General features: G+C 37.5%; 1 protein-coding gene across 6 annotated transcripts in view; it reads right to left on the bottom strand.

The window, feature by feature from the left end:
• The window catches only part of SUPT3H (SPT3 homolog, SAGA and STAGA complex component), a 292,380-nt gene that overhangs the window by 224,939 nt on the left and 40,749 nt on the right, over nucleotides 1-26,692 (bottom strand). The window contains exon 3 of one of the 6 annotated variants that reach the window (XM_054194656.1): nucleotides 1,483-1,597. The exons of the other annotated variants lie outside the window; for them this stretch is intronic. The gene's annotated coding sequence lies outside the window, so the exon portion shown is untranslated. The remainder of the gene's footprint in view (nucleotides 1-1,482; nucleotides 1,598-26,692) is intronic. 6 annotated transcript variants of the gene reach the window in all.

Below are 26,692 nucleotides of genomic sequence, written 5' to 3'. Positions count from 1 at the left end.
AGTCTGAAATAACTGAGATCGTTTACCTAGGTGGTGGGTAAAATACTGAATCATTCAATGAACATGAGATGTAAGCACCATAAGTCAAGGGAAGGGTTACAAAACTATTCCCTCTGTCAGTGTAGAATCATTCGACGATACCACCAAACCCATGAGCTACCATATGATCCTGCATCACCTGTATGTCAAGGCCCTGACGGAACGCAGAAGGACTTCATGGAGCCTCTTTATTCTCTCAAAGTTGAGTTCCAAGGAATGGAAATGCTTCTAGAACATAGCCCAGCTCTCAGATTATCTACTAATTGAAAGAAATAATCTTCCCACAGAATATACTTATATTGTATAACTCATTTGCAGTTGCTGATGTTGAGGACGAGTTAACAAGACAAAGATACGCAAAGGGCGGCTTTAGAAAAAACTAAACGGGAGACTCTACAATTTCCACTAACCTGCCTTACCAGTGTAGCATCCACCAAGATTACAGCACAGTCGCTATTTAAAACAGTAAGATAAATGCTGAGTATCCCTCTCCAGCACTGCTCGTGGTGTTAAGAAACAAGGCTTATGCAATTGCACTGACCAGGCATCTACCGCCCTCATCCCTCTTCATTTTGTCAAATGTTGCTGAAACGGGCCAATGAGCGAAGGGGTAATAGCGATGCAGAAGTTCTGTAGAAATAAAGTGTTGTGTAAAGAAAAAAGCCTTAAATCTGCCGTGATCCAGCTCCCTTGCCAAATCAAAGCAGGAAAGACTAGAGCTGAAGCTTCTGGACAGGAGAAAAAGTACGACTCGAATACCAAGAAAAACAGGCTCATTGAATAATTTGTTCAATGGTTTTATAACCGAACGCTTACATGGACAACAATTATCCGTTAGTACCCAAACATGTCCTGGATCCTTGAGAGCTTGTATTCAAATATGTTTTGAAAGAAATACAAACCTCATGATCTGAGGTTTAAAATTTTATCTCAGTATGAAGGATTACAATGAGACCTTCTCGGAAAGCTGATTATCCCATGTATCTACTGCAAAGCTTCTTTCATCTTTCTCTAAAACATGTGCCGATGGCCATAATACAACACAATACCTCACGTTAAAGTTGAGTTTAAAAACTCCTAAATTCCTTTTATATAAAACTTATGAAATATGCTTGTATTTCAGAAACTTAAATCACTAACTGATGGTCGGGTGGTTTTTCCCCGCCCCTATGAGCAGGCTATTGCACAGCTGCCCCCTTTCACAATTCTTTTACTTCTTTCTCAAGTAACCAATTCTGGCCGCTGCTATAGACAAAATACTGAAATACGTGAACAAGAGACTCAATATTGGTTTGTTACAACAAGCCGCAAATTCCTCCTGATTAAACACTTTGTTTACATTTTTAAAAAGCTATTTTCTTGCTGCTTTTGAAAAAAAAAAAAAAAGAAAGTATTTATATTTGCACGATACTAATTTGAAAATACTAATGATGCCACACATACCTCTATATTATGCTACTCGTCTTGCTCAATCCACATTCCAGGCTTTTCCAGAAATTAGCAAATACGTCTGGCTATGGTGTTTTCAGTTTTACATGCTTGCAAAATATTCACACTGCTACAACAGTTGAGCAAATGAAAAAAAAAAAAAAGTAACAGCATTTTGGCAAAAATCAAAATGAATTTGCTACTTGAGAGGGTTGGGTTTGGATTTTTTTTAACTAGTCTTATACTATTACGGTAACATCAGACACTTAAAAGGTTTGTGAAGTCTACGCCTTAAAATAAATTTGTCCTTTTAAACAAAAAAAAGTAACAATTTCACCTCAAATGTCCTTCTCGGCCACACAGTAATGCCGGCCCACTTTCGCTGCACGTTCAGAGAAGCAGGCATGGACACCGCGTAGGCTGTCCCCCAACAGCTTGTCAGGCAACAAAACTTTCATCCTACCAGCCCCGCTCGGTAAAGTAAGTTCTCAAAATACAAAAATACATTTGACAATTGCTGACCTGAATTTTCAGTGTCATTTGAAAAAAAAAAAGAACAAAGAAAAAAAAAACAAAACCAAACCAACAGACCCCCTTAAAAAGTTTTTTAGGGGATGAAGGGGTTCACAGGCAGGCGGGGGAGAAAGAAGTCTACAGTGAAATATGCCTTACAACAGATACTCCATAACAAATCTCAGAACTATAGGTAGGAAAAGCAGCTCAGTTACTTTGTTCTCACACTGACAGAGGCGTAGGCTTTTAAATAATCACATGGCGATGCAGAAATCAACAGTCAGGCCACAAAAGTGCTACCTCACAAAACTCTTTAATGGATGAGAAAGAGGAAGGGGAAGTTAGAAATTTTTACCTACTACCTCTGGAAATAATCAGGGTTCAGGGAACACGGGACAGAGTTTTATGCAACCATTAAAGAACCGCATACAATATGTGTGGTCCTTCTGTAATCCAAAAACACGGTATTGCCGCTTTGAATAGAGTTCTGAATCTACTTCGGATGTGATTAGATACATTTGCACCAATCAACCTTTCGAAAGGAAGCTTTGATTTACTAGTCTACCGTGTTGAAATGTTTGAAAAAGAAAACATTAAGTGTTTGAATATAATCATCATAAATCTGTGACGATAGAAGGATAAACCAGTCCAGATGGCAGTGTGATAACATTTTGTGTTTCTCATCTATAAAAAGACGTATAAAGTTCACCCTCAGGCATACATAAAAGCTTGGTTGAAATCTAAAACGATAAATGCTGGATTGAATACCGAAATAAATAAATAAAAAATCTCAAATAAATGTTTAATAACAAATACACATATTATGGTTTCAGTATATTTTGCCTGTCTATTCTGTTAAGATTTATTATAAATTATCATCCATAACGTTATAGTTTGAAACTTTACTGGGGCTTTTTCATTATTAAGCACACCTTAAGGCTTAATTTTGTTCGTACCCGCTGATGAAATGGAACCAAATTTATGCCCAAAGGCTTTCATCAAAGCATACTTTTAGGAAATAAGTAGGATAACATTAAATACATAAGTGAATCCCTCCCAAAAGTCAGTCATTTTAGATAAATGAATAAAATTTTAGTAGCCTTAATACTATGGCTTTCAATGGGGCTGCTTCCTTCAGAAAAGGACTACAAGATTAAGGTGCAGATTATTAAACCCAGCATTTTCCAGACATTTTGAAGTGGTAACTCCTTTCCCATTGGAAGCCTTACTTTTATGATATGTACAGCTACTGAGGGTAGCCATATAGCTTTCAATAGGCTAATTCTTCCAGAAAGACCCAGCAAAATCACGAAGATGATCAACAACCGGAGCACAAAATATCAGCATTCAAAGAACCAGACTTAAAAGCGTCAACAAAATAAAGAAGAGATTTAAATAGGGAAAACAACAACAGAAAAATCTGAAAAACCTGAGACGGAATACCCTGATACAACAAAACTGGAAAACGCCTTATTGTTTTAAAAAAATCACAGTGAAATACTAATGTCTGGATGACCAATGAATTACAAATCAAATCAATGCTACTAAGGCGATATGCTTTTGAAAATACTTCTACAGAAGTACAGCCTACTTACTCTCATAAGCATAAACGATTAAAGTCCTTCCATTTCAGCATCCTGATTTTTGTACACCCGTTACTCATTTACGCACGAACATCAAATCTTTGAAGATTTGGTGAGTTTTTGCCCCCGCGGTAATCCACCGTTACGCAGCACTATCATCTAGATACTGTTATCAGTGGATCTATACACAAAACCTTCAGACCTGGGATCTGCACAGAGACCAAAGACTCTCTACAAAGGCCAATACCGAATTCTTCGGGAAAGCCCCTACTTGGTTTTCTCTCCAACAGACCTAAAGTTTAGCCTCATTTTACGACTAGACAACTGTGTTTTATTGCTATAGACAAACCTCGCCTACACGATCACCTTTTCTTCCTTTTTAAGCTACTATATTTTTTTGGCCCCCACAGTACCTTGTGGCAACGAGTTGATGAATTCAACAATGTAATTACGCACTGTTAAAAAACTACTTCCTTGTGTTCATTTTAAGCCTGCCATCTGATAATTTAATTAGGTGCCCCTAGTTTTTGTTATGAAAAATGGGAATAATTGTTCCCATTCACTTTCTCCACATTGCTCATAATTCTAGATTTCTATCACATTCCCCTCCCAATTGTCTCTTTCCAGGCTTTAGCAGCTTGACAATTTAGTTTCTCCTTGTATGGAATTCATTCAATTCTTTTCTAATTCTAGAATATTGTTTTCATAATAGGGTGAGCAGAACAGCAGAACTACTAGTACCGCTCTCTTCCTCGCACACTCTCAATTCATTTAAAATCTAATGAATTTTTGACAACTACTAAGCTCTGAGAGGTATCCACTGTGAATCTCAGAGCTCCTCTTCTACAAAAATAAACAGCACAGAGTTCGTGCACATGACTCTGTGTTTATCAGCAATGGATCTCACCTGTCGTATCACCCACTCAATTCTGTGAAATGCTTTTGTGGCTCCACACCATCAGCATTTGATTTCGGTACTCTAAATAACTTTCTCAAGCTTTCTCACTTGTCCAAGATCCTTGGTAGATCTCACAAGTAACTTTGCTCCAGTGTGAAAATAAACTATTCCCACCCTTAATTTCTCATCTTTTATTTAGCCGGCATCTTGTAAAAAGATCTCTTCTTTATATCCCACCACATTTTGTAAAGCTACTGAGACACTGAAGCTACTAAAAAGCCACAAAATAATTTACTTAAAAGATTAGAACTACTGGGCTCCCACCAAATCCTATGCCAATGTGGCCATTACTTCTAAGCAATAAGACAGAACCTGAAAACGTGCAGTTTTGAAGCTCCTTTTTGGACAGGATGTTCAGCAGAAATTATAAATAATTTCGTGGCAAAACAATGTCCAGTATTAACATTTAATTGATACTCAGTGATTTTAGACATTCATTCATTCTTCCAAGAAAACTTATTTTTAATCGACAGCTATAGCCATTAAATAAAACCTTATTTTGTACTATATGCGGAACAAGCAATAATGAACTACATTGAATATTGTTTGATTAAATTAAGTAGCAATACTTGAAAATAATAAACATTTCTGCTCTTCACATTTTTTTATTCAAACCACACAAAAAGAAGCTACATATCATGAATACAGGATCCAAAAAAAAAGGGTAATCAACTCTCACATGACGACTGAATTTTGTGTTAAGCCATGAATGATCTAAATTGAAGTTACATAAACAGAAAACTAATGCCGCTGGCAAACAGCCCCGTTCTGTAACGTTCTATTTGGGAATCGCTGGTTAAAGAAAGAGACGCTGAGCTTTGACAAAGAACGATATGGGAGATGACATCAACTTCTTTCGGCAAATGAGCTCAGCGTGCCAGCTAGCTGACAAATTAGCTTCTAAAAACCACTAACAGTAGCTTACAAAGTCACAGCTGTTATCCTGTTTTGAACAACAAAATGTTGATCTCAGTTGAAATGTCTAGTTTTACAGAAGATTTGTAAGTGCCCTGATTTTTTTTCTTTTTTTTTTTTTTTTTTTTTTTAAACAAAGCAATAAGTTATACTGAGAAAAGCACAAGGGAAAGGCAATGACTGTGCTCTGATGACTCCATGGTGATGTTTAATAGACAGGATTAAGTACAACACTTGCTTATGTTCTGCACTCTCCTTAAATTTAAAAAAAATCCCTAGAGTTACAGGCTTAGTAGCAACATAAATCTACAAATATGAAAGTACTATAGTCACAAGCAATTTCTTTAGCTAACTCAAGCTGTTCCCAGGATATTAACTATGATAGTGGGAAGAAATGTATCAGAAAACCTGGCAACAGAAAAGTTGTAGGAGATTCCCTCAAGGGAGTTAAATAAATTCAAAGATGCTAATACTCTACTAAACAAATATTCTACAATGCTGACTGGTGGACAAAGTAAATAAAAAGATCTTAATGTTACTTACAACTTCAACTATTTAAGTAGTGTAAATCTTCACTTTTATCACAGAATCATAGAATGGTTAGAGTCGGAAAAGACCCTTAAAGATCATCCAGTTCCAACACCCCTGCCATGGGCAGGGACACCTCCCACCAGACCAGGCTGCTCCGAGCCCCATCCAGCCTGGCCTTGAACACCTCCAGGGATGGGGCAGCCACAGCTTCCCTGGGCAACCTGTTCCAGTGTCTCACCACACTCACAGTAAAGAATTTCTTCCTAATATCTAATCTAAATCTCCCCTCTTTCAGTTTTAAACCATTACCTCTCGTCCTATCACTACACTCCCTGATCAAGAGTCCCTCCCCATCCTTCCTGCAGCCCCCCTTTAGGTACTGGAAGGCTGCTATAAGGTCTCCCTGGAGCCTTCTCCTCTCCAGGCTGAACAACCCCAACTCTTTCAGCCTGTCCTCACAGCAGAAGTGCTCCAGCCCTCTGAGCATCTTTGTGGCCTCCTCTGGACCTGCTCCAACAGGTCCATGTCTTTCTTATGTTGGTAAAATATCACACACAGAATGACAGTATTCTCCATTTCTCAGTTATAAGGGACTAAAAACTGTACTAAACAACAGAGACAAACTCCTATGACCTTCATCACTGTTCATCCCTCAAATGACATAAGTTAAATTTATTAAATTAAAAAAAAAAAAAAAGAAAAAAGAAAATCATCATTCCCATTTTACAGACAACAAAGTGAAGGCCAGAGCAACTTACAAGACTTCCTGAAGGTTCACAGAGAAGTCTGGTCTAGCCTGTAGCTAAACTCACCTCTCAAGCACCAGACTACAGCTCTTTGCTAGTATAGCATTCTCTCTGCTTTTTTTACAGGTCTTTTGCCTCCATAAAATTGCAATAACTTCAGCATAATTACTCCTGATTTATGGTAATGAGAGGAATAATCAAGCCAAGACAGATGCATGCCAAGTTCAAGTGACCAGCCCAAGGCCAACAAAAAAAAAAAACCACTGGTCAAACCTTGGATTGAAACGTCTGAGATCCTATGTTTAGATAGCTGATAAAGACTTTTATTTAATAATGCTACATAAAGACTGTTTCTATCAGCACATTTTCTTTTTTTTTTTTTTTTGTATTTAAAAAAAAGTAGAGATAGCATGATAATTAACTAAATAAGACCGCAGGCATGTTAAGAGCTGAACACAACCACATATTTTCAACAGCAAGGCTAGTACTTATTTTAGAACAGGTACTACCAACTCCAAAATTCAGACCCAGAATCAGTCTGTTCCCCTTATGTATTTGTAAAACAGAAATTGACTTGTTTACCTCCTAAACAAGCGTGAAGGAGGACAGAAGAAGATAACAATTAATATCTGAAATCCTAAAACACAGCGAGTTCCATTCACAAATACCCTGTTGGTTAACAAAGCAAAAAGCAGCAATAGAGAAGACAGAAGAAACCTTTTTCTCCTTGTTTTCTTGGTTTTCTCTCTTTCCACAGAAATATGAGAATTCTGGAAAGTAAGAATTATGCTGTACGTACTTCTGTACAGCCATCAAAAGAAATTCAAAAAAGAAAAAAGGTATATACAATATTTCAATGATCTTTGCGCAGTCTCACAGGAAGAGTGGCTGTGCTATTTATAGAATTCTTTATCTTCAGTACTTTAGCCCCTCCCCACCCCAATTTCACAGATCAGTAACTTGCAAATGAAAAAAAAATATTTACATCAAAGTCCCTAAAAAGCATTTTAAATACTCTGTTTCTCGCTAAATCCAAAACTTTTGAGTTTGGTAATCAAACATCTCAAGGTAAGACTGCGGTAAAATGAATCCGTGCAGTATGTATGGTATACATAAAGTTGACATACTGATATATCCTAACAGTAAATCAGTGTCCTAAACAGTGAAGCGTCTTTTTCGTTCTTGATCTGGATATGGCTTCGTTCAAACACAGCTCCTGTGCGTGAAATATGCCAAACAAGAAAGATTCAAACCATTGAGATGGAAAGACCATCTCAGGATCCAGCGGCATACCTCACCTCTCCCTGTTTACACTGAAGCAGACCTCAGGGAACACTGCCATCTCCTACCTATGAGCCACCTGCAAGTTGTCCAACACCCTACATGGCCAGTGCGTCAGGAGGTTAGGCCGCATGAGGATTCTGATATTGAGATGAAGGAGACTTGTAGCCTCAATCTAGTACTTCCACTATTGTGATGAAACCATTCGGTCTCCCGCTGGAACCTATACAAAGTTGTATACGTTCTTGATCGTAAAAGTGGACATGCTGAGTTCCGAACTGTTATTTTTATGTTTGGAAAACATATACAATGAAGCTCATCTATGCAGAAGAATAAAGAAACATCGCACTAGATCAGAACAACACTCACCTAACCACGTCCCCTTGCTCTGAAAACGGACCAGGGACTTCAGAAGACTCAATAAAACTTAATTATGCCATAACTAGCCAGTTATTATGCTTACATTTATCATAAAAAAAGTTGTCTCACACAATAATCGTAAGGATTAAAGATAGAAGTCTAAAAGGAAATATCCTTTTAAGTGTTACCCTGGAATTTTATATCTACACGTGCAGCAATACTAGTGAGTGCTGTAAAGTTACTACTGTCCTGTGCCTCTGGTTGTCACAGAACTCCTGTCTCCTTCACTGCAGAGGTAGGATTTGTCAGGATGAAGGATCAAGGCCAGGTGGTAAAAAAGGTTGTCTTCCAACTCAAGATTAAAACCACTCAGTATTTTTCTGGGAAACTGGATCCTGTTCTGCCTCTGAAATAGTGAAAACAATTATTTTAGGAAGTGAGCAATCCTTACCCATTCCTTGTTTAAACCATGGTATTTGATTTGTAAAAGGTCGTATATCCGTCACTGAAAAAAATGAGCTCTTTAAACTTATAAAGATGCAGAGATAAAGCGAAGCAATTTCACAAAAGGTATACTCTAGTTGTGTACTCTAGAGTGACTGAGAAGCTGGGGTTTTAATTTGCCTTCTATTTGTTTTAATTTTATTCTCTGTACCTCCACCAAATTATATATCTCATGTAGAGAATACTTCTCCCAAGAGTACGGCGAAGAAAAAAAATAATTAATATTGGTTAAGTATTCTCATAGTGTGACATGTGCCACAAAAGAGCACATGAACGTTAGTAATAACTCTTCATCGCAGGGTTTGAATACCGTGCAGGAAAGATGGCAGTCAGCCACACGATGAGCAACGAGCGATAAAAAGAAAATCACTGAGTAACTAACTCTGAAGCGAGCAGTATTCGTTCCGTGCAAAGAATGAGTCAGGAGTTCTAGGGAGGGGGGAAAAAAACCCATGCCATCAATTAACACTGTATTATAACGTACCACATGCAATGGGGCTGTGCTAAGGATCACTGGAAACTTTAATTCTAGCATTTTCATGCTAGTTTCATCAATTTATTCTTCCACTGTAGAGTTTAGCTAAGCTTACTTTTTTAGCAGAGGAACACAGATTTAATGGGGGGAAAAAAAAACCCAAACCAACAAAAAGCCCCTATCTCTTGGGAGCAGATCTATTTACACGTTCTTCAGATTTCATTCTAAATTAATAGGCAATTTATAGAAATCTTTACTAATTTAGCTGCCTATCTGTCAGATGTCCAATCTAGGAATAGTTACTAATGAGAGCTGAAAGGAAAGCACTCAAAGAATTAGTGTTCTGCAAAATTCATGAATTCTAAAAAAAGTGTCTGGGCATAATAATGTCATGTAATGAATGTCTGACTCTTTCAGTTTATTTCAGTTATTCAAAAAGGAAAAATAAGCTGGAATTACTGTAGCTCCTATACACAGATAAAACAGATATTTTCTACCCACATCAGAAAATGAGAAGACTGAATTGCATTCAGTTATGAATTGGATTTGTTCTTCAATTAAAAGAGAAGAAAAATAAATCATACTGAAGCTAAATGACAAACCAAATGCTATTCCATTGTAATTTTGTCCAAAAGACAACTAAATTTGTTATTTCTTCAACTCTTTGATCATTATGTTTAGCTTGTAAAGATGCCACTTACTATTGCAAATACTCCATTTCTGAACAGACTGGTATCATTTTTCCCGAAACCGAAATATAAACATTCTGCTGCAGAGCTGCTTCAAACCCACACTGGGCAAAACTGGGCTTAAAAAGCAAGAAAACATTTAGATTCTCATAAAAAATAAAAACAGTAAAAAAAAAACAACGCAGCTTTGAAGAAAGGACAACAATTACAATTTTTACAGAATAAGCACGATAAAGACTGCAAAATAAAAATGCATATTCTGCCTTATTCTCAAAGCAGTTACTGAAGTTTCTTTTAAAAATAATGAAAGATATACTCCACCTATACAGGCATAAAGGCATAAAATGTGAAAAAGAAAGGTTAGCTCATTTTAAACTTTACGGAGAATACAGTTATTTCTGAGGGGCCCAACCTTAAAGCCCACGCCATGAGAATCACAGAATCACAGAATTGTCAGGGTTGGAAGGGACCTTAAAGATCATCTCGTTCCACCCCCCTGCCCTGGGCAGGGACACCTCCCACCAGACCAGGCTGCTCAGAGCCCCGTCCAGCCTGGCCTTGGACACCTCCAGGGATGGGGCATCCACAACTTCTCTGGGCAACCTGTGCCAGGGGCTCACCACCCGAATGAGCTCCGGCTCCCAAGCAGCCACGCTTTCTTTAGCGCCGGGGTTTTTGCCAAAGCAGCAGAGTGCCCAGAGCACTGCTTGACCTTACAAAAGAGATCTGTACATCCCCACGGGTTCCCCCCAAAAGACGAAGAAGCCTGGCTACAAGGTCCTGCTTTGGCAGCGTCATTACAGAGAAAGAAATCCGGAGGAGGATGAAGATCAAAGAGAATATCACTGTTATAATTGTCCTCATCTAATGGGTTTTGGTACAAAGTAAGTGTGATAGGAATTAACCAACAATGTAGACCCCACACTGATAAAATACAGCTTTCTTTGAAATACCAAGCTTATAAACTACAAAGAAATTTTATTATTCCATGCAAATATTAACCAATTAACATGCTCTTTGATACGCAAGTACACGAGGCAGAGATTTGTTTGATTCTTGAACTAGGTTTTGGACAGAGTGATAACTTTGAGTCCAAAGTCTTTTCAGGCCCAGAACAACTAAGAAGCACCACCCCAGAAGCAGAATGCGCTCAGGAAAGGGGAATTTAGAAAATAATAGAGAACACTACTGATTTTTTTAACTGGACTGATTTTTTACTACATTGCTGAATTTTCCAACAAAACTGGAATACTCCAGTTCCAACATACTCCAATTCCAATCACCAACATACTCCTATTCCAATCACCAACAAGGAATTTGGCCGTACAGTTGCAAAAGCGATTTGGGTACTAAGTGCCCGTTCATTGCTCTGGCCTCATACCCGCTGCAATCAGCAGGCAATACCCAAGAGTCTCTAGGCTGTCCACTATCACCTTTTCCTGCCAAAATGCAGAATTTCATCCTGCTTAGCACCTTTGACGCCTCACAACATATTCTGGGTAAAGCAAGGACCTGCGTTTGCTCTTGGAATGGAAAAGTTAACAAATTCACTTTGATTATAGGCTGGGTCTCCAAGTTAAAAGCACCCTGTTCACCCAACCGTCAGTTCTCCACAGAGCTTATTGGTTTGGGTGCCTACTAGACAGATCCCACATGGAGCTAATGAGTGGAGCCAGTGGTGCAGCTTCTTAAATGATTATTTTTCCATCTAAACAGAACAGAAATAAATGGTTAAAGTAATAAAATATCTAAGTATTAAAAAAATAATGCATTCACGGTCTTATTCACACAGAACATTTCCTCAAAGCTTGCATTGTTTATCTTAGAAGTTACAGGTCTGGATTCTGGCAAGCAAACCACAGGGTCTCTCTAAAAAACCTGCCCTGCCTCCTCACATTTGGGGTTGGAAGGTCAGAGGAGGAGGAGGTATGAGTGGAAGGAATGATTAGAATTCCTTTTTTATATTTTTTTCTCCATTACCACCATTCAGTTATTACACTGTCTGTTACTCAGAGCACGACACAAAAAGTATCTTAAAAAGAACTGACAGCTGCTTATCTGAATGATATGGAATGTCTACAAATGGAATAGTGAATGGAGTGGCTACAAATACCGCCTGCTTTCTCCCGTAGATATGAAAAATCAGCCAACCAACTCCCCAGCACGGAACACATCGCGCGTTGGAAATTCAAAACAAACATCTCCCATCCTCTTCCCAACCTCACTTAACTTTGATTCTCTTCTATTATTCTTTAGGCACACCTATACGGGCCAGTTTACGTGCTATGCAGAGACAGCCCAATTTACTCCAAACGAGCTCAGCGCTGCCCTAAACGCAGCCAGGCTGCTTCCAGTATCTGAACGGGCCATTTCAGAACAAACTGGGCTTCGCATTGCCTGGGAGACTGGAAGGCCATTTTCTCCTACGTATGCCGTCACCACGAGAAGGGCTGCATGTCTTTTGTTCTTCATCCTGTTTCAGCTTCTTCAGTTCTCCTTACCTTCAGTGTTCCTTCTCTACACAATGGGAGCCATACTGTTAAAACAGAAACTCATTAAAACACAAGATTTTCTTTCTGATTCTCCTCCTTCCAATTTTATCCCTTCCGTTGCCCTCTCATCCTCTTTTCAACTCTCTTTCTCATGAATGATCTTCAGATCTCTCCTCCAACAAAAAACCACAATACATTTTTAATTACAAGGGAAAGCTTCGACTGTTGACAAGCTGTGGAAAAGAAATAGATCCAGGTACTAAATACTTTAAAAAAAGAAAAAAGGATGTGTAGAGATAAATGGGAGAAAGAACAAAACTACCTCATTTTGCATTTTTCTTTCTAAAAAAAACCCCACTATTTACAGGACTGAGGATCTCAAACGCATGTAAACATGAACAGCAGAGAAATATTTCAAGCTGCATTCACTACATACAGAAATGTTACAGGGTTGGGTTTGGTTTTTTTTTCAAAAAATATAGAGAAGCAACTGTGACGGTCAGGCATCATGCCCAGGTTCAAGCAGATAACACGACCAGCCGATTGCCGACAATAACCAACACTCTTCATACTAGAATACGTGGAGAAAGTTGGTAATAAAATTAAAACCAACTACTCTCTTTTCTCCATGAAGTTCTTCAAATCACTCCTTTTTATTACAGTTCATTAGATGGGGTTTTTCCCCTCCCTCTGTTTCATACTTTTATTAAATGGCTAGCTGCATATATTTAATTGTATACTCCTCAGGGCAGCGACTATTTCCTTAATTGTCTGTAAAGTCCGCCGCTATAAACAACAGTACTAGGCAATGTTAAGTAACAAAAACTGAGTAACGTTTTGTTGAGAAAGTCATGCAGTAATTACGCAAGATAACCTGGAAAATACAGAAATAGGGGAAAAAGCCATGTCGTTAGGAATCTATAACTTTAAAGCATCACCACCCAATGAACGGTTTATGATATTCCATTTCAGTATTATATTTAATTTCTCTTGGGGTATTTAAAAAACATCTGTTCTGAAAGTTACCGAATGGGTATTGTTTACTCAGAAATTCTACAGGGTACAACCCCCTTCTCTACTGTCAGTTAAACATACAATGTTTTAAATACACGTTACAGAGCCAATTGTTGAAGCAAGCACTTAGAATGCAAAGAATATTCGACACATTAAAATACACGTGAAAAATACTGTCCAGGAGTTATAACATAAATCAAATACAGATTCTAAATTCAGTATTTAATAACTATGCAACTTAAAAAAAAAAAAAAAAACATTTCGTTTTTATTACTTACTGAACTAATTTCATGTCTTAAATCTACATTGCTGCAGACTTATACAAGCACAGAAGCTACTGAAACTGGTATGATTTTAAAACCAGAAGCAATTTTTTTTTATTGCTGAACTATGCCCCTGAAAATGGGGTTTAATATGAAAAGACTGACACCAAATCTGAAGAGCGTGAATACTCTGCTTTAATATTTTTTAAGATCTGTTCTCTAATCTCGACTGAGGTTTGAAAGCAGCAAGTCTGTATTTTTCCAGAGTAAATGTTGTGCAAAAGCTTTACAAACATAGATCTAAATCTGCAATTGCCATTACTAAAATAAATGAAAAATCTATAAGCAGCAGTGAAACTGGCATGCAAATAAAAGAACTGTCAAGACATATATTGCCTAAAAATAAGCTTACAATAACTATTTTAAAGACTGTGTGTGGTCTTACCCATATATTTTGGCAAGATGCACTTTCTCCAACCACAGCTAGATTCATCCAAAAGCAGTGGCACTGGAGAGTCTCTGTCTCACCTGTCAAACTTGAAGAACGTTGTTCAGCAGACCACCATGAGTCCATGGATAGGATCCACAGCACTACAGCAGCTGTTCTTGATAAGCGTTCTCTAACTATAGAGGCAAACGCTTCGAAAACGTTCTGTAAGAGGATCACCCTCAATATACGTGCATTTAGAAGACAAACAGAAACAAAAATGTATCTAGAACAAGACTTTCAGGACATTTATGGCAGAGCAGCATCAGCGACTCCACGCATCCCTCTGTCTGATATTTGGAAATACTCACTGAAGATTCAAGACTATTAAATTCACCCTATAAGTTAACTAAATTTATTTACCTCTCACGAATTATTACACTCTCCAAATTGCAGGCAATCAAATAAAACAACTAGAACCCTTAAATCTCCACATAACCTAGGAAGATGAACTTTCCTCTTCTCAGTTCCTTTCCCACATATGACACGGAAAATATTTTCACACCAACCTACAAAAGATGAAGTGGGAAGGAGAGGTAAAAGGCTGCTTGGCTACAGGAAAGGTAAGACTCAGGGAAAACGGGACGAAGCAACAAAAGCTGCCAGATTTAAAACTACAGAAGAGGATATTTTGCTCGACCAGAAAAGTCTAAGGAGAGATCTCATCTGAATTCTGTCTACAGCAAATAACTTTGACTGTTATTAAGAAGCATATAATCATTAATTTCCAGAGCGATGCGAATATTTTCTAAAAATAGCTCGCTGCTTTAAACTACAGAGATCTGCTCTGGTTTAACTACTGGTAGCATTGTATCCCAGAAGCAAGAAAGGCTCTAGAGAGATTACTTTCACTTTTCCCTAGATATATTTAGTGTACTAACTAGCATAGTTAGGATATTATTTTTCTTTGGTTTTGTCAGTAGCATGTTTGAAATAAATTTTATTAAGTGGTAGTGTATGTAACATTGCATTGTGGGTAGCAGTTTCCTGCCTTAACCTAGCCACATCCTCAGCTGTTATATGAGACAAGTTTCCCATATTTTCTGCAAGTTGACTTTAAAAAAAAAAAAAAAAAAAAAAAGAAAAAAGAAAAAGAAAAAAAAAAACAGAGAGGAGAAAATAGCTGGAAGGTTGGGATGATCTTAAACACCATATACTGGCTGCTTAGGATGCGTGCATCTACTCAAAAGGGCTTTTCTCTCAACTACTGCACAATCTACAAGACATGTGTTGGAGGAACGTGAGAAAAATAACACTTGGCGGAAAAAAAACGTCTGAGCAGCAAGAATGACCAAGATGAGACCCATCTGACCATGAAGATGTAGCCCTTCATTCAAAGCCTGATCAGGGGTTAGATTATTTCCCCGGGGAACATCTTTTCTATTCTATGATGGAGTGAGAGAGCTGGCAACTCCAGACGAATGAAACCAATTTATTACGACTTGCTGTTACATGACGTACTCACTGGTTAACAGAAGATGACCATCCTTTTAATTTAAATAACAGTTCAGTTCGAGGTTTAATTTGACCTTCAGTAGCCTGATTCCACTGTACAGCAAACAGACAACATTTGCTGACACCAGAAACGTAACAGGATTTTTCCCCCACCACATGCTTAGTGGTCCCAGGCACCCTCTACTTCAAACCGTGTCTTATTTAGAAAAAGGTTGTAAGACAGAGAACAGAAAGTCACCATAAAAAGGCAACTCAGATGTTCAACGCTACTCCTTGCAGACACCAATAAGTAGCATTTTAAAATTAAGGACTGCTAAAATAATCTTGCTGTTACGATTTTTTATTTTTTTTTTTTTAATTAACAGGCAGTTTTAGCCTTTACTTTAACACATCAGTCTATATGTGATAGCAGCGTACTTGAAGCCGTTGCAGAAGTGCTGGAAATTAGAAGTCTATAAGATACGCAAGTCTAGCAACAAAAGTTACATAAAAAGTGCAAATATTTTACATCAAACAGTATGTTAAATACTTTAGCTAAGAACTATCAGAAAACACAGTACTATCCCTCTAAAAATTATAATTACTTTTAGGTCATGAAAAACCGAGCCAAGGAGAGACATTTCGCTCCTTAAAAGAAAAAAAGAACTGTTGCTCTAGTGGAAACAGATACATTAACAACACCTACAATTAATACCTGCATCTGAGGAAACTGCTGTAGGACTTTCTGTAAAGTACAAATCAGCGTCTTGATATAGTATATATTGTAAAACTTGTAACTGCAATTTAACCAGTTTGTCATCATACTGCTTGAAGCAGAATATTTACCTCTCTCCAGTTGTAGCATAGACACAAACATTTAAACACAAATAAACTTTCGGCAGGGTATCATACTGTTTATATGCTGTATGAACTTTGAGGGACAGAAGGCAAACTGTTTGGAAATAAAGCATGGCTGAAAAGTTTCAAAACACACTTCAAAAAAAAGTGAAAGATGTAATTATCTTTTAGTGTTGCATTACGACTGACTTTAAGTAAGATTTCATTTGTCGTCAAAGAGCAAGCTCGTAGTTTACCAGAGAAATTCCTTAGCATAATACTTCCTTTGTAAGCGGAATTGTGACTTAAAGCATCCCCCATGGAACACATGAGTTAACTTTGATTTTTGTAGATCTACCTTTTAAACAAAAGGCTGTCGAGCGTAAGTCTGCCATCAAGACACCGGTTTGTGCAGTGGATTTTCAGGATTCACACATCTGCTTCCATCAGAAGCGCAAACCGCCCGGAGAGAAGCCATCAGTTTCGCAGGTATTAGGTCTGCATAAAGTTTGGCTTTATAATGTCTCTACACTAAAAAACTAGCATTTTTTTTCAGTGACAGTTTCTGCAAACTACATCTAGATTGCTCAGTTAAACTATTTGCTTTTCTGCTTTTATTGGATTTTGCCTTACTAGCTGAAGACTTCACTGTAGTGGTCTTGATCTTGACAGCACAGGTGAAGTATGTACGGTTCAAAAAAAAAATAATAATCTTATAAAGGTACAATATCAAACACAGTAACAAAGTCAGAGAATAACTTGGTGTTCGCAAGTGAAAGCATTAAAAAGCCGTTTCAGGGAAAGCCTGCGCACAGTATTTCAATGCAGTGAATTTTAAAATTCAGACTTCTGTAGGAAGTTCAGTATTCTAATATTAAAGATGTGACTAAGAATATATTCTGGAGTTTCAATAAAAAAAGAAAAAATCAAACAGCTACATTCATATGATTGAAAACAAGTATTTAAGATCGAGACATGAGTTACATATTATATAGAAATAGTGCATCTACCTACCATCAAATAAAAATTGATAAATATCTTCAATGCATAAGTGTATTTGAGGGAACGTTGTGCTTACAATTAAGAGTTCCCCAAATAACGGAGGCAGCAGCCTCCAAAAGCTTTTGCTGCATCGAAAGTTGATTACAACTGTAATGCACACAAACATCGTTTGTTTATATGAAAAGATTCCCATTCTCTCCATCATCTTTATATGCTTAACTTTTTTTCCATTGATGTTCTTAAACATGCTGTGAAAATATGAAGAAATAAAAGCAATCCATCATTAAGAAAACGAATCACCCTTACTTTTATATGAGATGGGCGATTTGCCGAGTACCCCTTTTTTATTTTAAGGTAGAATTCTATAACTTCGGCAGTATCTAATAACTTTTGAAATATTGAATTAAGAGCAATGCCATTTACTTTACAATAAATATTATGAAAGTTTTTATTAACAGGGGTTTATCTTGCTTTGATAAACATACAATAAAAAAAATCAAAATACAATCTGTAATTTTTCCTGAAATCTCCTTTCCCATCCCGGCAGAAGAGAGAACCTGCTCTCCACCCACACCTCCAGCTACTCATCTCACATCAGTCCTGGCCAGTTTCTTACTGGGAAAGGTGAGGACAAAGAGGAAAATGCAAAAGGAGGGATGGCAGCTTCAAAGAGATGTATTTTATTTTCCAAATAAAAGCTGAAGAGTATCTAGAAAATGTTTTACACGATTCTTCTGCTCCCAAAAATATAAACGACCCCCCAAAAATTGAAAAATCACTCAGCTAAAAGTAGAAAATACAGTGCATCTGTCATACAATCAGGCTAATAAGAAAAGTTCTAGACATAATGTCCAAAGAGGCAAAAAAATAAGATACTTTCTCAAAGATGTTTCCAATTTTGTTCTGAATCTGAGTGAGCAAATCAAGACTACTAATACACACTGTCTGTGCACATTATTCCTTACTACACACAGCATTTTGCAATTTATTTCAAAGCCTCTATTATAAACAAAAAAATACTGCTTTTGTTAACCCACTCCGTACTGGTACAGTAAAGGCTTATATTACACAATCAAAGTCAAAGTTACAATATGTTAAGTATATAAAAAATATTACACACACATGCACACATATGATAGTGAGTATTTAAATCTTACATATGCATCAAATTTATGTTTCATTTTAAAACTAAGTGTTAACATTAACTGGTGAATAAAGTTATTTATAGCCTCCCAAAAAGCCTAAGACTGTTCTATTTCTCCTAAACACTGAAACTATAATAAGCAATTAATGTAAGCGCAATCAAAACCTCCCAGCTCTCTCGGCTGATTCTCTTCTGCAACGTCTACGTTAAATCCCAGCAATACCGGCATTCAAAAGCATGGCTTCGACCGCCGTACACAACCAGTTAGGATATCCAAATGACATATTTCGCCCCAAATAGAAAAGAAGCATAATTGCCCTTAATTTGCATTACATAAAACTGCCAAGTAGTTTTGAAGGCATGTAAAGCAAGGCAGACGTGATTTAAGATTTGCAAAGGAATCCCCAGACTAACACTTCTGTGACAGCCAATTACAGCAAAAAACACCAGCCCAACGAGCAGCCTGCTACTAGACCTTGGGAAAGGTAAAGTTTCTTACAATGAGTTACAGATTCACAAGTAGAGGAAGACAAGGAGAAAAAGTAAAACAGAAGGAATCCAGCCACCCAGCAAATACGAAGCAGACCCGAGATCGTGATACAATCCAAAGATGTAAATTATTGTAAATCATCACTGTTGTTCAGAATTTCACACAGCCACTTGTGCCAATTTTGCTCACTTTTCCACAGACACAATAACGAAGTGGGGAGAGGGAACGGGGCGGGGGGGGGGGGCAGGGGGGGGAATGAAAAAAGAAAAGGAGGAAGAAAAAAAAAAAAAAAAAGGAGGGGGGAAGAAGAGTGGGGGGAACCTGAACTGAGAGTACAAATAAAGTTCTGCTGTCCATATGCTTTAACCGTACAGAAGGTTGGGCTCTTACAGCATTTTGTACTCTCTCCAAATCCTCATGAGTCACAAAAATTAAAAAGCTATATCCTTCTGGATGCCAGGAAGGGCCTTACCACGGGCCTTTTGTCAAAATATATTTTAAAAAAAAAAAAAAAAGGGGGGGGGGGGAAGGGAAAAAAAAAAAGGGGGGGAGAGAGAAAGAAAAAGCCCCAGTGTAGGCAGTCCTACTTGGAGTCCTCTGATGTCACAGCCACATGACTCGCTCGCTCCAGTAACAGTGCTTGCAAAAAAAAGGAGTTTTAAAGCTTTTGCTTTTTTGGATTGTGTGAATGCTTCATTCGCCTCACAAACAACCACAGAACCACAAGTGCGGTGCAAACTTTCTCCAGGAGGACAGCGAAGGCGGCTCTGGTTTTTAAATGGTTAATCTCCGCAGGTCACTACCAGCCACTGAGACCAACAGAGTCAGTAAGTGCTCTCTAACCACAGTCTATGCAGTAATAGTAGGTCCTTCAAATATTTGCTCATTCTCTTTTTTTTTTTGTTTTGTTTCCTTGCTTTTCACATGTTACCAGTGCTACACGCTTTTTTGAGAGGGAAAAAGCCAACTATAGAGTCTATGCAATCCAGGAACACTGTAAAACTAAAACAAGGTTTGGCTATGGTTTGTGTTTTCAGTTTGAGGATCCAAGAAGTATTTACACCAGAAGGTGAAAGCTCTGCGTGAAGCGAGAGGGACTATGGCATCAAACAGCCTGTTCAGTTCAGTGACACCATGTCAGCAAAACTTCTTTTGGGGTAAGTCCTGCAATATTTGAGCTTCTGTTTGCCGTTGTCGAGAGTTCTCTTACTTTTCACAATGCCGGTTATAGCTACCCAAGCAAAAACTTGCTGAATGGGATGTTTAGGGTGGTAAAATAGCATACCTGGTTTGTGAGGGGGGTGTAGGGGAGGGGGGGGGAAGTCACCGTAAATAACTTTGCAGATTTCTGAACAAACTTGTTAGCTGACAAGCTGAGCAAAAAGAAGTCGGTGGCTCGGTCCTTAGGGCTTGACAGCAGGTGTGCCCAGCTGCCACCTGGGTCAAGGTGTAGCTGCACGAATTTGGAAGAGCCTGATGGGATCTAGTCTCAGGTTTAATATTATCTTAGGGAAAAAGATTAAGTATTCAGTGAGTTAATCAACAACAGCCCAGAATATCTTCTTAAAAAAATCCGGTGTAAAGCGTAACACTTTTAGATGTATCCACCGTGACTGGTTAACGAAAGATATTGTAAGAGACTTAAACTGTATGACTTAAAACTGCTTATTCTCTAAACCTGATGAAAACGAGTAGTGTGCAGCTTATAGCAGCCTATCCCACCCGTAACTGCCCTGTCATTGCTCCAGACATCTTATTTTTAAGCATGTATCAGATGAAGTTATCAGTGTAAATCTGCAGTTCTCTGCTCTTTTGTTGCCCTCCTTCCACAGCAAAGCATGTTCGATAATATATTCATGTGTAAAAGCAAATTCTTCTCATTACACTTATTATGAACAAGGCAAAACATTCATGCATAAAAATATTAAGCTATGAAATAAAAAAATACATGATTTAACATGCTGATGAATTTAAGCTTTAATTGAAAGTGGGACTTAAAGAGCTCTGTAGAAGGGCACTGCCAAATATTCACTTCAATATTCTGAGCAGTAAACACAGATTCCTTTAAGAAATCATATATGTATACTGAGGTAATTATTTATATGCACTGCATACATGCATGCCCATAAAAATCATAAATACGCTATAAAATTGCACCTCTATCATTGCTTACTTTGAAAAGCTTCTTCCTCTCAGATGCAGTCTTAAAATCAGCACAGAGCACTTCACAAAATATTAAATAAAACTGAATATGACTTTAAGTGATTTATCTGCAAGTAAAATAAAGCAATATTTTAAAGCGTGTTGGAAAATGCCGTATTCTAGTCATCCGTGATGAGTAGCAAGAAGTGCAGACAAAAAAAAAATTTTTTTTTTCAAAGCATCTTTTACTGAGACAGGTCAGGAAAACTAACTGAAAAATGTGAAAGATCAAGAAAAAAAATTTCAGAAAACTTACAAGATTTTCTTAATGGTGTCCATCATGTTGAAACTATGTTGGGACCGTAGCTAAACCTATTTCTTTTCCTCCCCTGCCCCCCTGCTAAGAAAAACAACAGTGCCAGCCCCATTTTCAGCATATACATCCCGATTAAGCTTGCATTGTAATGAACTGATGACTGGAGCTCCTTTCACCCCTCCTACTTCACACGCTTTGACTGGTTCCCAGTTAAGCACATGAATGAAGCTTTAGGACCGTGCGTAGGGAAAGGAATGAAGAGCAGCTTCTTCCAGGAGAGAGACCGATTTACTTTGTGACCTATAGATAGCGGGGGAGATAACAAAACCTGTGGCTGGCCGTGTAGCTCTAACGCACCGATCGCTGAGCTGAAATGCTAACGCACGACCGGGAAGCAGCTTTTCCACCGAAACTGCTGTCTCTAATGAAGCCCAGCAGAAGCGTGGCCAGACCACATTATCCCGGTGTTTACAACAGGAAATACAGTTTACATGTATAGGGACTTTCTTTTGCTTTTACTTCCAAAAGAGATTAGAAGAAATTTAGTTGGCTAAAATTATCAAAACACGGACTGCTGACTGCTTAATTCATCTACTTTTGATCATTGCTACGGTGAGAGAGAAGTACCTGAACGTGAATAACACTTTTCCCCAAACTTCACGAGGTAGGGTTGGGGAACACAAATTCCACTTGGGACACAAACAACGGACGCAAGCGACTACAAAACCTCACCAGCTTTATCTATGTGTACGCAATATATCTTAAACTAAAAACAAAACTGAATAAAATACCTTTACAAAAAGGAGACAGAATATATTTTTAAAAGAACAAAAGCCAGCAGAGCCAAGTTACTGATGAATTTGCCGTTTCCTGCCAATGGTGTGGCAGCACGTCAGGACGCACGCTCTGTTCCTCCTTGCTGTACTGTCTGCATCTCCTTCTACTCCCACCTCCGCCTTATTCCTTTCGGGACTGTTGAATTTAATTAAGTTTCTCTGTTCAAGAATTAACTGATGAAACATAATGACGAGTAATAACAGGGAAGGAAAACGGCGCTTGATGACTAACTCGCTTGGTTGCTAACCTATGCCATTGACCATATCGCTGAAAATTCCTATTGCACTTACTTTTGTCTATGCATTTTCGACTTCATATGAAAGGGAAAAAAAGAGCAGTGAAGAGGAAGGATCCTTTCCTCATTAATGCACACATACCTATTCCTCTACAATTTAGCAGATTTGAATTAACTAGATACTATATTTCATATCCAGAGTATTTCTACCTTAAGCTAATTATACAAAAGTTTTGCCTGCATCATATCTATGTAAACCTTCTACAGATTTTAAATATAAGTGCATTCATTTCAACCAGCACAGGATATTATATTCACATCTATATCGTTTAAAAAAAAAATAAAATGCTCAAAATAAACACTAAGCAAAAAAACCAACAGCTTATTTATTAGCAAAGTTGGGAAACATTGTTTAGATAAAGTATTTCAGAGAATGAAATGCTTTTGAAATGCCTCCCACAACAGTTACAATGTTACAAATAAGAAAAAAAAGGGGTTTTCAAATACGTTCAGTGCAACCTCATAGGAGGATTTCACTGAAGAAAATAAAGGAGATCAAAATTTGGCTGACAATTTAATCAATCATTTCACACGTAACTTCTGGAAGCTGATCCCAACAGCCAGACTTGGTAAATCTAAATGCAAGTCTTCGAGTTAACAACAAAAAATTTACTCTGATTTTATTAAAATACTCCTCAGTATCTTCTCGTTCAATTCTTGAAGAAAACAAGCCTTTTTCAGATATCAGTTCTCATCTGCTTTACTATTTGGTAAGGAAACTTTGTGGTTTTTTATTTTAATTAAGATATTGATAAAAGAGATCCTTTTTGATTATCTGTGTGCATAAAGCAGGTATTTCCCGTATGCTCCAGCTCTGTTTAACATATTCATGTGATTGTAAAAGCTAAGCAAAATCTCAGGAATCATTACCCTTTGCAGAAAATGTAATTCAAAATACTAGGACTTGAAAAAAATAATACCGAAAACTATACAAGAATGACTACTCTCACGTGCATTAAGGAAGGCGCAAGCCTCTCACTAAGGCTTTTGGCACGTGAAACCCCTAAACCAGGCAGAATTGCACTGCGCCACTTACAGGATTCTTAGGCAGGAAAATGCACTGACCTGTTTCATTATCTGTTTCGAATGAACTATTAATAGCCAACATTGTTTAAATGAACTACACCGATGTAAAATTTGCAAAGATTGAAATGTTCCAGTTTGTTAGAGGAACATCGAAATATCAGATGGTTAAATAAACTGGCGGGGGGGGGGGGGGGGAAACTAACTCATTAGGGGCACTAAGATTTTATCAAACATACAGGATTAATCTCTATTGAATAGAACCATTCACAAATCAAAAAACTTATTCCACTTCAATACTTTCATGCAGTGCTAATCAATTACAACCTTTTCTAGTTATTCGCAATCCATGTGCTTTTAATTTTATTCACTGGTGGTCTAAAATATAATATTCAGGCCAAGCTAAGTCATTCTGTATTGCAACTTTGCTTTTTTTCAATAAATATTCATCTAGAGGTTTTCTTAGAGAGAACTGCTCGTATGAAGACTGTGGTAATATTTTTATACTGTACCTCCTTGTTGAAGCAAAAGGTTAGGGGTTACCTAAATACCTCAACTGTATATACAAAAAAAGGAAAAGGTAAGTATTCACATGAAAAATCCAAAGGGACTATATTATTTATTTTTGCATTTCCTATGATTAATGATGCACCAGTGCATACTTGAAAACTGAAGTCAAAATAGGGTAACACCTCAAATTCCTTTACAAACTGTACAAATATCAAACTTCCATGCTGTATTAACTACTCTAGCAGAAATATTTAAAGGCTCTGCCACCCCACATTAAGAGCATAACAATAATACCGAAATTCCTCTCAAGCAGTGTGAGTTCTTGGTCACGGTCAGACTAAGATTAATCTTAAAGTTGCACCTTATACCTTTATTTTTCCTGATTGCTTTTCAGAACACGGCTGCGCTTGTTATGAATAACAAGAAGCTGAGAGCAGCCTTAAGTAAATAACGAACATCTAATACTGTATCCATTGAAGTATAAAGGGAAAAATAAAGCAGTAAATACTTCTTGCAAGAGATGCTAAGTATGTAGTGCCAGGAGTTCAAAAGAGCAAACAGAAGCGTTTAAGGATATGGCACGCACCCATCGATGGGTAGCGTTAATAACAGCTAAGAAGAAATACTTTCTAAAAAAAAAAAAAAGAAAAAAACAACAAACCCTGTGAGTTAACACAAGAAGCTGAAAACGCAAGCAAAATTTGGCATCCTTTTATGCCTAAGTCCAGCATACTCGGGTGGAAATTAAAGCCGAGAGGGAAGGGAGGAATTCTCCCGCGCCTGCCAGGCTGCGGAGGTGCTGAGCGCCCGCGTTCCTCCCGCCCGGCTCCTCTTGGAAAGCAAACCCTCCCTGCCTTTTACTCCATGTACCTAAAAAAAAAATCAACATTGTGCGTTGTAGGTGACGGAGTTGGTTCTGAAAACTCATTAAATACACTCCATAAATAAGAATTACAATAAATTGCCATGTTTAATATGCCCTAGAGTATATAATATTTTAATTAAGGCAGCCTCAAGATAAATAGTGAGTTTAAGATGGTAAAACCTGAAGCATTTTAAGGACTTAACTTCGGCACTGGAGAATCAGAGTTTCATACAAGCAGTTAAGGAACTGCAACATGAAAATATTCAACTGTTATTTTACATATAAAAAAGTTAATTTGTCTAAAAGGAATAGATGCAACATTTACTCTGATAAGCGTACTCAAAAATAAATTAGGAAACCGTGTGCTATTTCAAAGAGATTTGCCTTGTAAATTCTGCCAGACTTCGGAATTGACCACAGCTTTTCATCCGGAGACAGCAGGCACCCACAAAATCCAGAAAACATCCACCTCCTCCACCACAGAACCCCCACAAGAACCTACCGTTATCAACAAAATTAATTTTTGCTTACGTTATGTACAATCGCTTTAATTTCTATTGTACAAGTTTATTTCAAACCGGCTTCTAAAGTCTTATGGGGAACAGACTAAGGGCAGCTATCTTCTGCTCTTCAGGTGTTTTTAAGTTAATAAAGCTTAAATCAAAGAGCATGTTTCCTTACATAAACATGCTCTCTTCTACAAATAAATATAAGACCTGCCACTTAACATCCTGAAAAGCACACCTTAAAGAGAATATTTTAAAGATGAGCACAAAGACAAAAATAAACTCTGGTTACTATGTCATAAAACGGTTTAACACTTCCAATAAAAAAGAAAAAAAAAAGTCCATTATTCATGCATCTGTTTCCTGTATATATTTTTTATTCTGCTTGTTACCATACTGTGTACTGTTCTAGCCTTCCTCATGTAGCTATAAGTTTCCTATTTCATGTATGAACTTGCCCCAGGAGGGAAAAAACCCATAGGTTTTCTATTGACTCACTTTAACTGCTGAAGTGACTTTAATCAGAGCAATTACATTATTCTGCGCAACTTACTCCTCATTAAGCATTTCCATTGCTAAAAAAATAATTTTAGCATAGCAAAAGATAAAAGGGAAAAAGGCTGTGTTTTCCTTTAAATACACACAGCGCTTTAAAAAGTATTTTCATACTTATTGCATCCTTGACAGTTTTCTTTAAGAATATTTTTTCATCTTTAATAAGCTCCCTTTATTTACGCAGCAAAGGCTAGAAACAGTTTCTTCTGCTGTCTGTCTGTTTTAAAAATGACACATTCATTAAGATCAGGCAGATCTGGAATTAACAATAGCTTTAAGTTTTAATATGTTATAGCTAAAAACCCCGTGGCAAAAATACTTTGGCAGGAATTCACTCAAATATGGTCACTGCATTTTTGATAGACACTAGCTTATTTCACATATTATACTTCATCAGAATTGCTAGCATTTCCTCATGACCTAGAATGTATTATCATTCATTTTCTTGAATGAGGAAA

The sequence above is a fragment of the Rissa tridactyla genome, chromosome 3 (genome assembly GCF_028500815.1).
Source record: "Rissa tridactyla isolate bRisTri1 chromosome 3, bRisTri1.patW.cur.20221130, whole genome shotgun sequence".
Classification (NCBI taxonomy): Eukaryota; Metazoa; Chordata; class Aves; order Charadriiformes; family Laridae; genus Rissa; species Rissa tridactyla.
Note: the sequence above shows the minus strand (reverse complement) of the source record. Positions and strands in the feature narration are given on the sequence as shown.